Raw genomic sequence first — 18639 nt, forward strand, 5'->3', positions numbered from 1 at the left:
AAGCAGATCCACCATCAGAAGCCGAGGGAAAGAAGACAATGGTAAGGGAGAGGGACTGCGAACAACTGCTGAAAGAGTGTATGGACACAGCGCTGGGGCAGGAAAGGATGGCTCCTCTCGCTGTTCACATGCATTTTCCTTGATTTGGGAGGCTGGGGAGGTTAGTGCATGCAGGTCAGCACGAGGCTGCAGCGGGTTTTGTGAAAAAAAAACAGCTTTTGTCAAATTGGGAGTTCTTTACCCAAATTCCATAGCGGCAGTGAAGTCACTCTAGCCCTGGGATAGAGTCAGGCAAGCATTCAATCCCAGAGATAGCGGTTTCTCTACTGGGATAGAGCCAGGCTAGCATTCAATCCCAGAGAATAGCGTTTTCTCTACTGGGATAGAGCCCCAGGCAAGCATTCAATCCCAGAGATAGCGGTTTCTCTACTGGGATAGAGCCCCAGGCAAGCATTCAATCCCAGAGATAGCGGTTTCTCTACTGGGATAGAGCCCCAGGCAAGCATTCAATCCCAGAGATAGCGGTTTCTCTACTGGGATAGAGCCAGGCAAGCATTCAATCCCAGAGATGGCAGTTTCTCTACTGGGATAGAGCCCCAGGTAAGCATTCAATCCCAGAGATAGCGGTTTCTCTACTGGGATAGAGCCCCAGGCAAGCATTCAGTCCCAGAGATAGCGGTTTCTCTACTGGGGTAGAGCCAGACAAACATTCAATCCCAGAGATAGCTGTTTCTCTGCTGGGATAGAGGCAGACAAACATTCAATCCCAGAGATAGCGGTTTCTCTACTGCTATGGATGCTGGGTAAAGAGCTCCTCATTCCATAAAAGCCGTTTCACAAAACCCGCTGCCTCCTCGCACTGACCTGCATACACTGACGTCGCAAATGTGACAGGCCCAAGAGAATTTAGGGGCAGAAAGGAAGCAAGCTATAAGGGGAGGCGCCAGTGATCCCTACTCAGTGAAATTTATAGATACAACAGCTTTGTAACAGGTTGTGTCCCGTGTTTTAAGTTGTGAAAGGGCTTGGTGCAATGAAGGCTGTTCGGAATTTGAGTGTCTGTGGTTTCAGAGTGCCTCTTGTATATTTTACCATGCCAGTTATTTGGGTCTTAAAGTGTCCATTTCTTGCAGCTGTCTGTTTATTACAGGTTTCACTGAAGTTTGTTAGTAATTAAGTAGATAGATGTTTAAAGCAGATCTCTTTCATAAGTAAGAAGTCAAACTACTTTTGTATCCATCTTGTTCATTGTGCAAACTTGGTTATTTTAATATATTTAGTATGATTTTTTAAGCTGGTTAATTTTCTAAATAATACATATTGGTAGGATAATGTTGAATTACAGAAAGGAAGGGCACTGGAATACAGGGAAAAAAGCAAGATTGAAGAAGCTGTCAGCATTGCCCTATGTGAGTTTTTAAATTTGTTTTGAGTTAACATGATTGGCCAAATTTGGGAGGGTTTTGCAGCAATGGCTCATTCTTAGGTCAGAATAGGTCATGGAGCAGACGAGAGTGCCCTTACTCTAACTGCACAGGAACATCGAGAGGCCATTTACCCCAACAAGCCCAATTGGAATGACCCTCAAACCTAGCTCTGTTCACTTCGCACCAAATCCCTCTTCCTCCGCACCACCCCTTCCCCGCCCTGCCTCATACCCATTCCCACTGTTAGCTTCAATATCATCCCTGGCAACTTAATCCTTTACATCGAAAATCTTCTTTATATTAAATAGTTCTGTCTGAATGCCCAGCTTACTCTTAATTTTTTTAATATTTGACTGTGTGAACAATTTTTCTGGATAAATTTATCAAAGCACTCATGATTTAGAAAATTTCTACTTAGTTGTCTTGAAGTCTCCTCTTCCCCATTAAGAACAAACCTAACTTCACTTATCCTTTCATAATTTTCATAAATTGGATCCCTAAAACCTGGTACCATTGTGGATTCCCTATGCAATAATACCACAGTGTTTAGGCTCTAAGCAGTGCTCGGTGTATTGGTTGACTGAATTACTCGCTTCTGTCAGCTCATGGCATCAGCCACTTGGCATAGTCAGGGCTAATTCCAGGCAAGATATTTGGCCACTTTCCTGCTGGATCTGGCAATTAACGCCTCCCTTTAGCTGCCGATTTTCCGGACCCTAGGAAACCCAGCCAGCACCCGTTAAATTCAAATGGCAGCCAAAATCTGAGGAATGGAACCTCATTAACATATTAAAATCACTGACCCACCTCTCCCGAGCGGGTTACTGAGCTGACCCCAAACCCGTCGCGGTAAAACTTGGTTGGGTTGGGTTTCACATTTTTACAAATTTAACTTCCTCCCCCCCGGACTCCCCGGGCTAATTTTAACCCCCCACCCCATGATGGGTTGGAGAGGGACAGGGTGGGGGGTTAAAATTAGCCCGGGGAGTCCGACTGCACTCGAAAGGGTTAATTAATAACCTTGTAGTAAAGGGGCCTTTAGGGAAGAGTGACCATAATATGATAGAATTTTATATTGAGTTTCAAAGTGATTTAGTTAAATCCGAAACTAACGTCTTAAATCTAAACAAAGCAAACTATGTAAGTATGAGGGGCGAGTTGGCTAAGGTAGATTGGGAAACTATATTAAAAGGTATGCTGGTAGACAAGCATTTAAAGAATTAATACATAATTTACAAAAAATATACATTCCTTTAAGGCACAAAAACCCCACAGGAAAAGTGGTCCAACCGTGGCTAACAAGAGAAGTTAAAGATAGTATTAGATCAAATGTTGCCAAAAAGAGTTGTAAGTCTGAGGATTTTAGAATTCAGCAAAGGAGGACTAAGAAAGTGATAAGGAAAGAGAAAAATTAATATGAGAGTAAATTAGCAAGAGACATAAAAACAGATTGTAAAAGTTCCTATAGGTATGTAAATAGGAAGAGATTAGTGAAAGTAAACTTGGGCCCATTAGAGGCAGAGACAGGAGAAATTATAATGGGCAATAAGGAAATGGCAGAGACATTAAACAAATACTTTGTATCTATCTTCACAGTAGAAGACACAAAAAACATTCCGGAAGTAATGGGGAACCAAGGGTCTCGAGAGAATAAGGAATTTAAAGAAATCAGTATAAATAAAGACATAGTACTGGAGAAATTAATGGGACTAAGTGGCGACAAATGCCCTGGACCTGACGACCTGCATCCTAGGGTTTTAAAAGAGGTAGCTGCAGAGATAGTGGATGTACTGGTATTAATCTCCCAGAATTCCCTAGATTCTAGAAAAGTCCCTAAGGATTGGAAGGTAGCAAACATAACCCCGCTATTTAAGAAAGGAGGAAGAGAAAAAATGGGGAACTATAGGCCAGTTAGCCTGACATCAGTAGTAGGTAAAATGCTAGAATCTATTATTAGGGATGTGGTAACAGGGCATTTAGAAGAGAGAGAGAGAGAGCGACTGGGGGGGAAGAGAGAGAGCGACTGGGGGGAAGAGAGAGAGCGACTGGGGGGAAGAGAGAGAGCGACTGGGGGGAAGAGAGAGAGCGACTGGGGGGAGGGGAGGGGGGGAGGAGGGGAGGGGAGAAGGGAGGGGGGAAGGGAGGGGGGGAGGGGGGGAAGGGAGGGGGGGAAGGGAGGGGGGGGGGGGAAGGGAGGGAGGGGGGGGCGGGGGGGATGGGAGGGCGGGGGGCCCCCCCCCGAGGGTCGCGGCCCCCCCCCCGAGGTGAAGACCGCCGATTGCGCGCGCAGCAGGAGCTGAGACGCGGCGTCTCTCTCTGGCTCGGCCGGCGGGCCCGGTTGCCAGGGTAACCGTGACGCTGACCAAGCCCCGCCCCCCGGCCGAGCCAGAGAGAGAGACGCCGCGTCTCAGCTGCTCCTGCTGCTCGCGCAGCGGCCCCCCCCCCTGAGGATCGCGGCCCCCCCCCGAGGGTCGCGGCCCCCCCCCGAGGGTCGCGGCCCCCCCCCGCCGAGGGTCGTGGCCCCCCCCCCCCGAGGTGAAGATTGCCGATTGCGGCTGTGCGAGACGGCCGGGGGGCCGGTTGCCAGGGTGACGCTTGACGCTCAGCAAGCCCCGCCCCCCCGGCCGAGCCAGAGAGAGACGCCGCGTCTCAGCTCCTGCTGCGTGCGCACCCTAGCGGCGCTGGGCTGAGGCTCGGCCCTCCAGCCTTCGAGTGGGGCCGGGAGGTGCCTAGCTCGGGTGTGGGTGCGGAGGAGACGCCGAGGCTTCTAGGCCTACCTGGAAAAACAGGGAAAGGTAGGAAAATTAATGAGATTGGATAAGTTAATTACTTTCTAAATAATTTTTTTTAAAAACAATATGTGTTTTAAAAGCAACGTTTTTTTTTAAGACGCAGAAAGCGGGAAAAAGAAAGGAAAAGTTTGGAATCAAGATGGCGGCGACTCACCTCGGTTCAGAACGATAAGGCCCGGCCACACACGCACCGATTGGCCCGGCGGCACACGCCAGCAACCCGGCGTACGATTGGTCGAGCTCGAGGTCACTCTGTCGCTAATGAGCGGATAATGAGATGCTAATGAGCGGAACGTTGAAGGTTTTTAGGATACCGCGGGCGCAATTTTAGCCCGGCCGAAACGTAAATACGCTTAAAACCGTCTCGGAAGCGCAAGCTTTCTTTGGAGGTAACGTGCGTGTAGGTACGCCCTGTAACTTTCGAGCGCATAGCCCGACAGACGCACAGGCGATGACAGACAGAATGACAGGCAGACAGACAGACAGACAATGACAGACAGACAGACAGATGTACTGATTTATATATATAGATAAGCAACTGCCCGTTTTAAACATGGACGTTTTAAGTCGTGGGGACTGTATTTCTTCTCATATATTATACTTGTGACCATTGAATTTAAATTTTCACAGAAAAACAAACTGAATTTCCAAATGTGATCCAACAATACCAACAAAAGTCCTGAGACCCAATGTAATTGAAAAGGATTTAACTAATTCCGTTGCCTTGACATAATGGGGGAGAAATTCAGTTGGTTGCGCCTTAAAAGGGTGCTAAGTAGGTCGCAAGCCAATTGGCGCCCGGGCGCGGCACTGCCCATGCCTCCTGCTAAATTCCGTGGGACGTTAGTGGTGGCGCTAACTGTTAGCGCTGCGCTGCTGCCGATGACGTCATCGGTGTGCGCAGCGCCCCGCTGATGCCCCGGCCGCGATATTCGGCAGCGCCCCCTGATTTACCGCCGGATGCTATGTCCGACGGGTTCAGGGGGGCTTACCTGCGGCAGGGGAGGCGCAAATTAAAGGCGAGGTGCGGGGCGGCCATTTTTGTTGTTGGCCGCCTGCCACCACCTGCCTGCGCTCCCGTCCCCGGCCTCCTGAACCCCCCCCCCCCGCCCGCGGAGTGCCGGCTGCGCTCCAAAAGTCCGGCACTTCTCTTCGGTGCCGGGCTCTTTTGCCTGCACTCCCGATCCTCGGGAGCCCAGCTGGGCCCCAGATCGCGCTGCACAAGGCCCCTCCCCTTTAAGAAGGGGAGAAAGGCCTGCAATACCGCAGTGCGACGTGCCGCAGCGTGTGGTGCTGCGGCATGTTGCGCCACGATATTCACTCGCAGCACCCCAAGAGGGATGCGGGGTGCCTCCAGTAGCGCCGCGCTTCCCTTTGGGGCACAACCACTCAATTTCCGGTGCGGGGGCGCGAATGTTTCCGGGGCGCTACTTTTAGCGCCCTGGCGAGGCTGGCGCCCCAAACAGGGCTATACTCAATTTCTCCCCCAATGACTTTAGTCATAGGCCTTTATGTAGGATTGTTTTTCAGTAGTGTGTTGTTTCACAACTTAGCATCTTTTTTCAAGCTGTTTGTCAGCTTTTTTGAGTTTTGTAGGTTGCAATATATGAAGATGATATATACTACCAAAGTAATTGTGGCACTTTGTTCCATTCTTACCTATCCATTCATAGCCAGAGCTTGTCTATCAATGCCATCACTTCCCACCCCCGCACCATCATTTTTGGATTACCCTAAGGATCCCAGCTGTCCCTAGATGACATCATCATAAACATACGGTCAGCTACCACACCCACTTCTACCACTGCATCATCTCTCTTGACCCCTCCACTGCCTCGATGCTATCAGATTGCTTGTAATGCAGTTTTGGAAGAACCAGAATTTCCACCAGTTAAACATTTGAAAGGTCAAAGCCATCATCTTCGGCCCCTACCACAACTCCGTACTCTTGCCATCAGATCAGTTCTCTTCCTGGCCACTGTCTTGGGTTGAACCAGACTGTTCACAACCTTGGTCCTTATTTGACCCCGAGCTGAGCTTCTGACCCCATATCCTCTCCATCACATAAACCACTTGCTTTCACCTCTAACATTTCCTGACTCCACCCTATCTCAGCACAGGAAATATGTGATTGCACTAGAGAGGGAACAGAGGAGATTCACAAGGATGTGCCAGGACTGGAGAATTTTAGTTGTGAGGAAAGATTGGATAGGCTGGGTTTGTTTTCTTTGGAACAGAGGAGGCTGAGGAGAGACTTTATTGAGGTGTATAAAATTATGAGGGGCCTAGATAGAGTGGATAGGAAGGACCTATTTCCCTTAGCAGAGAGGTCAATAACCAGGGGGTATAGATTTAAACTAATTGGCAAAAGGATTAGAGGGGAGTTGAGAACTTTTTTCACCCAGAGGATGGTGGGGGTCTGGAACTCACTGCCTGAAAGGGTGGTCGAGGCAGGAACCCTCAGTGCATTTAAAAAGCACTTGAAGTGTCGTAACCTACAAGGCTATGGACCAAGAACTGGAAAATGGGATTAGGCTGGATAGCTCTTTTTCGGTCGGCACAGACATGATAGACCAAATGGCGGCCTCCTGTGCCATAAATGTTTATGATTCTATGATTGACAGATGCTGCCCAAACCCTCCTCCATGCCTTTGTCACCACCAGACTCGATTACTCCAATTATCTTCAGGCTGACCTCCTATCTTCCTCCACAGTCTGTAACCTTCATTCAAAAATCTGCATCCACATTCCTGAACTGAAACTTGGAAAAGAATTTCTGTGCTGAGACAGCTATGGACGGTGTTTAGGTTGACGATATTCTTGGCAGATCATGAGGGTATGCTGGTTAGTAGTGAAGGCACAGGACAATTTTATAGTCTTGACTTTCATTTTTACAATCAAATATTGGTAAGCATTCAGTCAATAGGGAAGTTGTCATTGCATGCCTTCTGATTTTCATGATACATCACTGGCAGTCGATCCTTAAAAATGCTGTTGAAACCTGATGGATAGAGTGTTTTTCTGATGGCTTTGAAATTGCCAGAGAAATGAGATTAGATCCTTGGATTTTTCCCCATTGTTATCTTTGGAGACAAAGTACTAAAGGTTTTGTCTAGCAAAGCATGGATCTGGAGATAGGACATATCCACATTCCAGCAATCCTTCAGTGAGTATACGGCAAAATAAAGGTTCAGTACACGCCACTCCATTTTGTGGACTTAAATGTGGCAAGAATGAAGCAATTTTGTCTGAGGTATTATTAATTTCTTTCCTTTTTGTAATAGAGCCACCTGGTGGACTACTGATGTATATAATAATAAAGCCATGTACAGTTCTTACCGGAAGCCATGTTGTGCTGTTGTATATATATGCTGTGTCCCAAGATATCACAGAATTGGCGATGATGCGATTGTGGATTCCCTAGCTGAAATTTTTGTTGGCGGATAATCCTGCTAGTCGACAGAGACTCTGTTCGAGGTTCTTCGTTTTGCAAAAAAACTTAAAATCCGAGGTAAATTTTGGGCACACGTGGCTGAACTACTGACGTTGCCAGAGTCCAGATGGCCACACCTATGGGAATAATAGGGTGCTTGGGTGAGTTCCATCATGACCGAGACACTTTCAGAACATATGTGGAGTGGCTAGAAATGTTTTTCACTGCGAATAGTATTGTCGAAGTCCCCGATGATGTAAACCGTAACTGGACGGTTTTAGAAATGAAACAGACTATTTTTTTGACTGAAGCAAGCCCCGAGGTGTATGAAACCCTGAAAAATTTGCTTGTTCACGACAATCCGAAGGACACGCCACTGAAGGAGATCCTAACCAAGTTAGAACAGCACTACAGTCCTGAGCCCCTTGGAAATTGCTGAAAGTTATCGTTTTGGAACACGTGATCAATTAAATGACGGTATCAGTGAGTACAATGTATCCATTCACTGTCATTTCGAAAACGTTCAGGACCGAGCTTTGCGTGACTGCTTTGTTTGTGGGTTGAAAAATGAACGTATTAGAAGTAAACTGTTGACAACCCCTAACTTGACTTTTGACTTAGCTTGTCGGACAGCTATGTCGATGGATATGGCTGACCGATACTCCCAAGAGTTCCGTGCTATTTCCAGTCATCAGACAACCAAGGTGAATCAGCTGCAGGCTAAAAGTAAAAGGCAGTTGGGTCCCAAGGCCTCCGCACTGGCAAAGGTAACAGTGCATTGAAGTTGTGCTATCGGTACCTGGGACAACACATCGCTCAAAGCTGTCCATATGTGAAGGCAGAGTGTTTCTACTGCAAGAAAACTGGGCATCTTGCGAAGGTGTGCCGACAGGAGAGTAAACTGACTGGCAATGCTAGAAGTAGAAATCGCCAGACCCGACATACTGTTGAAGAGAAGCAACAGGACAAGAGGTTTCTGGAGATTCACGTTATCAGGAGCACAATGGTATCTAACAGCGATTCGCGAAGTATCATCATCCAAGTAGCTGTTGCAAGAACCAGGATACCCATAGGAATCGACACTGGTGCATCCGTGAGCATAGTACTGGAATCACTATATCGTGGCAAGTTGCGTGATTATCGACTGGAGAAATCAAAGGTAGAGCTCGAGGCTACTCGGGCGAGAAAATCTCTAAGTAAGAAGTGTCACCATACCAGTGAAATACAAGGATCAGTGTCAGAGCTTGCCTCTCATAGTAGTGGCAGGAGACAAGCCTGCCTTGATAGGTAGAAATTGGTTGGGATCACTGAAGCTGGATTGGAATGAGATTTTTCACGTGGAAGCGAATTTGCATCGAAAGATGATATCATCAAGCAATATCCGAAGGTGTTCAGTGAAACAGGCAGTCCAATCCAAGACTTCAAGGCGAGTGTCAGAGTGCAGAAGGACACAAGACCAGTTTACTACAAGCCATATCCCGTACCATACGCACTCAAGGAGAAAATTGAGCAAGAACTCAAAAGACTAGAAACTGAGAATATTGCCAGAAATTCGAGTCCCCATGGGTGAGTATGCGCTGTGTACTCACGCGTAGGGCCAACGAAAGTGCCGGTTTTGTGCATGCACTGCGCATGCGCTGTGCATGCACTGGAAACTCGAACTTCTGTTCCCTTGAAGGAAGGGGTTCACAGGTCAAACGCGTGCACCAGAGAGGCAGCGCGTACGCCTGGAACTTTCGATTTTTTTACAGGTTTCTCCGTGCGGCTAAGTCCCTAGCAGCTGCGCATGAAAAAAGCAGTCGCAAGGCCTGCTTTTAACAAGGTAAGAGGTTAATTAAGTAAAACGAAAACATTTTTCCACAGGTTTATCATTGTAAAATACTTTAAAGAAACATAAGTTTACTTTTAGCCCCGTTAAAAACTTTAATTTTTCAAAAATTTAAATTTTTGTTTAAAATAGTTAATTTATGTAATTTATAGTTATTTTAAAAATGTGATGTTTTAAAAAAAAATTATTTGAAGTTTTACTTAGGTTTTGGGGCCGATCTCTATTCATAGATTTGACAGGTCTTCCTGTCAAATCTATGAATAGAGATTCCCTGCTCCGATTGGCTCCCCATGGCTCACGTGATCCCAGGGGACGCTGCGAACTAACTTCGTCGCTGGGATACGCAAGCACTGCAGACCGGCAGCTGGAGGAGGCCCAGGATCGGAATCCCATGCGGCCCCACAGCACAACGGCAGGCGCACTATGTAAGTGCAGGTCGGAGCTTGCTCCTGTGGGAAGCCTCCGACCCAAATTTCTGGCCCATTATCTCTAAGGTAGATCTGAGTAAGTGGGCTACACCCATTGTTGTTGTACCTAAGTCAGATGGTAAGGTAAGATTCTGTGGTGATTATAATGTAACCGTAAACCAGGTTCTAGAGTGTAATCTACCCAGTACGTTGCCAAATGTGGAAGATTTTTTCACAACGCTGACAGCTGGCCATAGAGTCATACAGCACAGAAAGAGGCCCATCGCATCCGCGCCGGCCATCAAGCCCTGTCTAATCTAATCCCATTTTCCAGCATTTGGTCCGTAGCCTTGTATGCTATGGCATTTCAAGTGCTCATCCAAATGCTTCTTGAATGTTGTGAGGGCTCCTGCCTCTACCACCCTTTCAGGCAGTGAGTTCCAGATTCCAACCACCCTCTGGGTGAAAAAGTTTTTCCTCAAATCCCCTCTAAACCTCCTGCCCCTTACCTTGAATCCATGCCCCCTTGTTATTGACCCCTCTATTAAGGGGAAAAGTTCCTTTCTATCTACCCTATCTATGCCCCTCATAATTTTGTACACCTCAATCAGGTCCCCCCTCAGCCTTCTCTGCTCCAAGGAAAACAACCCCAGCCTGTCCAGTCTTTCTTCATAGCTGAAGCGCTCCAGCCCAGGTAACATCCTGGTGAATCTCCTCTGCACCCTCTCCAAAGCAATCACATCCTTCCTATAGTGTGGTGACCAGAACTGCACACAGTACTCCAGCTGTGGCCTTACCAGCGTTTTGTACAGCTCCATCATAACCTCCCTGCTCTTATATTCTATGCCTCGGCTAATGAAGGCAAGTATCCCATATGCCTTTTTAACCACCTTATCTGTAGTGTATGTAACTGTTCTACCTTTAAGAGAACTATTTTAGGTGTGGCACTACTTTATCCTGGCTGCTGTATACTGTAATACCGACGGTGACCACACCGCATAAGTGCTGTGGCAGAATTTATTGGGCAGATTCGCCCTGACCTTCGAATAGTAAAGTCCTGTTTAAGTTACTCTTGTAGTCTGTGTATTACTTCGCTATACAACCCACAGACTTTACAGTGGCGACGAGTTCGATCTTACCCTGCGGCAACAATACTTCTGAAGAAGTAAACGAGCGTCGAGAAGAGGCACCCGCCCTCGTCGTTTTGCTGAGAGAAAACTCGAGTCTGCAGACCAAGAAAGGAGGAAGATTTCAAACACGAAGTCTTCCATCAGCAACAGGCACGGATTGTCCCTTCTGCCACGGTGGTGAGTGAGCCGATCAACACGAGAAGCAAGTCGGCCACGGTGACTGTGAGTAAAGGGAAAATAGAAACAAATAAACGGAGGATAAGGGCGGTGCACTCGACCACGGTCGAGGGGGAAAGGAGCCGGACAGAAGTCGGGCCCAAAGGCGCTGAGACTGGGGCAGCGTGGAGCAGAAGCTGGGGAGCGTCGTGAGACGACTAGACCGCGACGGCGAAAAAGGCCGGACAAATACCGCGACCACGAGGCGCTGCGACCGGGATCGTAAGGCACGGGAAGATATAAAAATAAATAAGCCACGGAGAACTCAGCCGCAGCCGGGGAGGAAAGCACCGGACTGCGAGAGGGCTGGGAGGCGCGATTGGAGCGAAAAAGGCCGGGCACCTACCGAGGCCGCGAGGCGCTGCGACCGGGATCATAAGGCGCAGAGGCAATAAATAAATAAATAACTAAATAACCCGCGAAGAATCAGCCGCAGCCGGGGAGGAAAGGACCGGACTGCGGGAGGTCTGGGAGAGGCGTTTAAAGCCGCTGAGGGAGAGCCGTGCGAGCGGGAGAGACAGAGCCCGAGAGAGAGCGAGTGAGAGCCGAGCGAGCGGGAGAGACAGAGCCCGAGAGAGAGCGAGTGAGAGCCGCGCGAGCGGGAGAGACAGAGCCCGAGAGAGAGACCGAGCGAGGTTCCGGCCAGCGGCTTGCAGCAGCTGCCGTGAAGGACCAGGAGCTGGATCTGTCCGACGCCAACTGGTTGTCCCCAGCGCCGGTTGCCCCTGCCGAAAAGAAGAAGGGGGGGGGGAACAAGGAACGCGATCGGCTTTTCTAGCGCGCGCTTCAGAATAAACTGAAGCCGGCGCACAGGCTACAAACCCCGTAAACCAGCGGTCGTCGCCCGAGGGCAAAGCTTACCCCTCCCACCAGAGGAAGAAGTCAGGAGCGGGAAACCGCCATTTTGCCAGTAGGGGGGAAGAAGACAAGCGCGGGAAACCGCCATTTTGCCAGTAGGCGGGGAAGAAGACAAGCGCGGGAAACCGCCATTTTTGGAAAAAAAAAGAAAAAGTTAAAGAGAAATCCTGTTGTTTCGCAGAAAGATAGTGAGAGATAGTGAAGATGCCTAAGCATGGTAACATCAACAACTTCGATGCCGAGGTGGAAGATTGGGCCACGTACGTAGAACGTATCGAGATATATTGTGAGGCCAATAAAATAGAAGATGATGATAAAGCTATAACCTTGCTAAACTCGATGGGCGCGAAGACATACGGGTTATTGAAGCATCTTCTATCACCAGCTAAACCGGCGGATCAGACCTTCGCTAATATTGTTGCTGTTCTGAAGGATCACTTGAACCCCACACCGCTGATGTTGGCGGAACGATTCAAATTTTATGCGAGAACGCAACGGAAAGAGGAAAGCAATGCGGAATACTTGGTCGAACTGCGTAGATTAGCGAAATACTGCCAGTTTGGAGGAAATCTGACAGAGGCATTGCGAGACAAGTTCGTGTGCGGGTTGTCGAAGGAAGGAACGCAAAAGCGACTGCTCGAAGAGAACGACCTTACACTTGATAGGGCTGTCCTTATTGCAGCATCACACGAAGCCGCAGCGAAAGGAACTGCGGAAATGCAGCTAAAGGCAGCGGTACTCAGTGTGGATCAAATTACTTCGGGTACAACGAAATGTTATCGTTGTGGGAAGACAACACATGACCAGAACCAATGCTGGTTTAAAAACCAGGAATGTCGAAAATGTGGCAAACTGGGTCACATAGCTAAAGTATGCCGGTCAGGAAAGAAGACCAACAACCAAAAAAAGCCATCACAGGGAAAGTACAACAAAGTACACAAGGTGGCTGAGAAGAGTTCAGACGAACAGAATTCGGATTCAGACCCAAACGGCCAGGAACTGGGTAGTCTGAGAATTCACAATGTGAGTAAGAAAGCTGACCTACAAACTATCTGGGTCATGCTAAAAATAGCCGGAGTCCAAGTGAAAATGGAGTTGGACACTGGATCAGCCCTATCAGTCATAAATCGAAGGGATTACAACCGGCTATTCTCACATATACCCTTGAGAGATACCAAGTTCGTATTGCAGACATACATGGGGCAGAAAGTATACCCCATGGGGAAGATAAGAGTCAAGGTGAGAGACAGGGGCAAAGAACACCCAGGAATGGACTTATATGTACTACCTGAGGGAGGACCACCACTTCTAGGACGGGAGTGGATCAAGAAAATAGACATGGAATGGCACTACCTAAAAGCAATAACGAGTGAGGACTCGGTGCAGACAATCAGCTCAGACTCTGAAACGGATGACGATGAGACCAGCCCAAGTATGAAAGACAAGTCTAAAATGAACTTGCTGACTGAGGTTGAAAAAACGAAGGCGTGCATAAAGGCTTATGCTCCAGAGGAGAACAAAGTTTCAGAACAGAATTCCACTGAACAACAACAACATAGTTTGACAGAGAATTCTGAGTCTGTCCAGTTTACAGACATATACATTACTGAGGAACACCGAGCTCAAACTCAACTTTATTTCAAATTACAACAGCAATTAGAACAATTGAGTTGCCGTCTTGAGCAAGAGACAACAGCAATGAAAAAGTTCTTGGACACAGAGTGGGAGAATCTGGAAAGACAACAGAAGCAGCTGGGGGAGAAAATGGAGCAGGAGCACACAAACCGTCTGCGCGAGGAGGCCAAACGAATCAAAGCTGATTCGGTCTCTGAAGGTGCGTGCTCTAATCTGGTGGAGCAAGATGTTCAGCAACTGAAGGCGCTTGTTAGCAGGTTGCAGGCAGAAAAGGCTGATTTGGTCGCCATGAATTCCGAGCTCCTACTGAAGTCGGGTGCAGCATCACCGGACGATTCATTTGTGGAAATTCGAATGGTGGAGGCTGCGGATGATGGCGAAGTAGAAGCAGCAAAGGGACCCCAGTGCAAGGTTCTAAACAGCCCTGCAGCTAATGGGAAAGGGATGATGGCAGAAGAGTTAACAGTCAGCCAACTCATTCATACGCTGAGGGATAAAACTCTAAAATGGGAAAAACTTAAATACGAGCCTCAATCTTCAAAGGGAAGGGAGCTCTCAAAAGTCATTGGAAGAGCTGAGGTGGCAACCCAGGCTGAGAAGTCTGCAGCAGAACAGCCCTTGGATGCCAAAAGTACGCTGACGGACGGCAATGTAGAACAACAGAATACTGAAACAGCTACTTCAGTAGAGGGATTGAATAGTCCGATCAATCAATCTCCGAATGAAGTTGAAGTATTGAAATCACAAATGAGGTCATTAGTAAAAGACTTGCAGGAAGCCCAGAAAAAGCGGGATGAATCTGAACGCATGATGAAGTCTCTTCAGGACAGATGTCGGGATTTGGAACAAAAGTCGGCTAACGTCCAGCTGGGTAAGGAGGAAATAGAAGACCCTCTCGCTGGCCTAGCTCAGGACGACACCGAATATTACCATGATCTGTTGAGTGACACTGAATATTATGAGGACCTGGTCTGCCCAGCTTGTGCCGAGAACTCCCAAAGTGCCGAAATCAGGATGAATCACTTAAAGTCTAAGGAACATAGGGAGATGGTGGCGTTACAGCTGGCAGCTGACAATGGAGCTCCGAGAGTCTCCAAGAAGCAAAAAAGGAAAAGACGAAGCAGAAGATGATAACCATCTGAACCATTATTACCTCTACCCGATCACACACGTGGTCCCCCGAACGGAGCCAAATCAGTTGGAAGGTAGGAAAATTTCCCAAGGCAATCCAACTGTTTTTTGTTTGTTTTAAAAAGTCAGCAATGCTGGTTCAGAAGTGATGGAAGTAAAGCTGTTAAGTCTAGGGAAGGACTATGGGATGAGTCCCTCTAGCAAGGTGACCCGACTACACCACGGAGGCGTGGTCCGGACCGAGTCAAGAAGATCAGAGACTGAATCTGTGAACTGTTTCCCGCAGAGACTGAATCTGTGAACTGTTTCCGCAGAGACTACCTCTGTGAACTGTTGTAACATGAAGTTGGATATGTTATGATATGTTAATGGGGAATAAGTATGTTGTAAGCTAAAAAGGGAGGATTGTAGTGTATGTAACTGTTCTACCTTTAAGAGAACTATTTTAGGCGTGGCACTACTTTATCCTGGCTGCTGTATACTGTAATACCGACGGTGACCACACCGGTATATAAGTGCTGTGGCAGAATTTATTGGGCAGATTCGCCCTGACCTTCGAATAGTAAAGTCCTGTTTAAGTTACTCTTGTAGTCTGTGTATTACTTCGCTATACAACCCACAGACTTTACATTATCCACCTGTTCTGCTGCCTTCAGGGATTTATGTACATGCACACCAAGGTCCCTCTGATCCTTTGTCTTTCCTAGGGTCTTACCATTCATTGTGTATTCCCTTGCCTTGTTAGTCCGTCCAAAATGCATCACCTCACACTTTTCAGGGTTAAATTCCATTTGCCACTGTTCCGCCCATCTGAGCAACCCATCTATATCGTCCTGTAGCCTGAGGCTTCCCTCCTCGCTATTTACCACCCCACCAATTTTCGTGTCATCTGCGAACTTACTGATCATACCTTTTACATTCACATCCAAATCATTAATGTAGACCACAAACAGCAAGGGACCCAGCACCGATCCCTGTGGTACCCCACTGGACACAGGCTTCCAGTCACAAAAACAACCTTCCACCATCACCCTCTGCCTTCTGCCACTAAGCCAGTTTTGGATCCAATGTGCCAAGGCACCCTGGATCCCATGGGCTCTTACCTTCCTGACCAGTCTCCTATATGGGACTTTATCAAAAGCCTTACTGAAATCCATGTAAACCACATCCACTGCACTACCCTCATCCACACACCTAGTCACCCCCTCGAAAAATTCAATCAAATTGGTCAGACATGATCTTCCCTTGACAAAGCCATGCTGGCTATCCCTAATTAATCCTTGCCTCTCCAAGTGGAGACTAATTCTGTCCCTCAGAATTTTTTCCAATAATTTCCCTACTACTGATGTTAGGCCAGATCTTTTTGAAGTTAGATCTAACAAACGCCTAACTACAACTTGAGTTAGATGAAGAGTCCAAGTCATGCTTGACTATAAATACTCACCGAGGTCTATATCAGTTCAATAGGCTACCATTTGGGGTGTCTTCTGCCCCCGACATATTCCAGGGGGTGATGGGCCAAATTTTGCAAGGGATTGAAGGGGTAGTGTGTTATTTGGATGACATACTCATTTCAGCACCAAACAGGCAGATCCATGATGAGGTGTTGAATGAAGTGCTCAAACAGCTAGAGAAGCGCGGAGTACAAGTGACAGCTCACAAGTGTGAGTTGTTTCAAAAGATCTTAACTCAGATTCATTGGCCCCGATTTTCCTGGAGCCATCAGGCGGGGTTTCAGGCAGGCGGAGGCTGAAAATCACAGAAATAGGGGGTCGCGACCCCCCCCGCCCGATTCCCTGCCCCGCCCAACTTTCGCCCCGGTGTTTCAGCACGACCCGAATCAGCCCCGCCCGCAGCAGGCGGGACTGGTCAGCGGGAGCCTAATGATCAATAATTGGCATCTGTAATCCTATTTTAAGGGGCCCTTGGAATTATCAGCCTTTCCCCACGTAAACCACGCCTGGTGGGAACACCGCTGATGAAACCTGGCGTGAACAATGTCGGCTTGCTTGCTTTCAGCTGCAGGTCAATCAGGAATGAAGAGATTTAATCAGCCAGCATTTGTAGGCTGCAGAGGCTTGGGGCAACTTGTTGAAGGCTTAGGCACAGCTGTGCACAGTTGGAGCCTCACACACTTCTCTAGTGTGAGCTCCTGGGAAGTCCCTCTCAGCACCCTAACTCAGCGCCTCCTCAACGGAGGCATCTGCCAGAATCATGGGAGGCCTTTTGTTCCTTCCCTTCTTGGCATTAGAGGATCTCCAACAGCAGAGGAGGCTGCAGCAGGTCCAGCAACAACAGCAGATCCAGCAACAGCAGCACCAGCAGGAGCGACAGGCTGCGGCTCAGCCACCTGAGGCAGCATAGGCCAGAAGGGGCCAGCGCATGGAAGGCCGTCAGCGCAGGAGGTACCCCCCAAACAGGGTCCACAGACACAGGGTGAGCTACCTCAACATGACTGAGCAGCAGTGCCAAAGGCGGCTCCGACTTTCACGAGAGGTAGTGACTGACATCTGCGCTATGCTACAGCAAGACCTGGAGCCCAGAGCACCAGGTCGACACTCCTTACCAGTGGCCATCAAAGTCACCACCGCACTCAACTTTTATGCCTCGGGCTCCTTCCAGGGATCAGCAGCAGACATCAGCGTTATCTCCCAGGTGGCCACACACACTTGCATCAAACAGGTCACCGATGGCCTCTTTGCCCTCGCACACAATCACATCCATTTCACCCGGGATCGCGCAAGTGTGAGGGCGCGAGCGTGTGGATTAGCTCAGCTGGCAGACTTTCCAAGGGTGCAGGGCATCATTGACTGCACACATGTGGCCCTTAGGGCACCCCATCACAATCCAGGAGTTTTTGTCAACCGCAAGGGCTTCCACTCCCTTAACGTTCAGCTGGTGTGTGACCACAAGAAGGAGATTTTGCATGTTTGTGCTAAGTACCCTGGCAGCTGCCATGACTCCCTCATACTGCGCCAGTCTACTGTGCCTCTGCTATTCAGTCCACCAAACGAACTTCAGGGATGGCTACTTGGAGATAAGGGCTATCCCCTGCGGTCTTGGCTAATGACGCCGGTGAGGAGATCAGCCAACGAAGCTGAGGAGCGTTACAACTCCAGCCACATTTCCACCAGATGCATTATCGAGCAAGCCATTGCTAAAGATGCGCTTCAGATGCCTCGATAGATCAGGTGGAGCCCTACAGTACTCATCAGCTAGGGTCTCCAAAACCATTGTGGTATGCTGTGTGCTTCACAACATGGCACAGCGTCATGGCTTGCCGATTCCGCAGGACCAAGAGGCTCCTCACAGAGCCGCCTCGGATGAGGATGATGCTGAGGAGGAGGAGGACGGAAACGAGCAACCTGCAGAGGCCCGTCAACCAGCGGCACCAGTGCACGAGAACATTGCTGGGCGGAATGCAAGGAACGCACTCATCCTGGCCAGATTTGCGTAGCCTGGTACCTCAAACACTGTAGCCTCACTGCTTCTTAACTGACCATGGACAGTGGCCCATCCCTGCGCATTTCTACCTATTGGACCAGCTTGCTGACATCCGCAAGTAATCCTAAGGCCTCAATGTGAAATCCCCATTTGCCAAATGACATGCCACAACTCCAGCAATTGCCACCAGATTTTTTATGTACAAGAAACTGATGGCATTAAAACTATACACAAGACTTTTCACCCAAGTGACTACCCTTGTGATTAGTGGTGCTTTATTTTTCTCTTACACGTGCTCCTACGTAGTGGTACCCCTGTGGCTTCAGCAGATGTGGAGG

Source organism: Somniosus microcephalus, chromosome 14 (assembly GCF_052327205.1).
Source record: "Somniosus microcephalus isolate GS21.2 chromosome 14, FLI_Smic_1.0, whole genome shotgun sequence".
Classification (NCBI taxonomy): domain Eukaryota; kingdom Metazoa; phylum Chordata; class Chondrichthyes; order Squaliformes; family Somniosidae; genus Somniosus; species Somniosus microcephalus.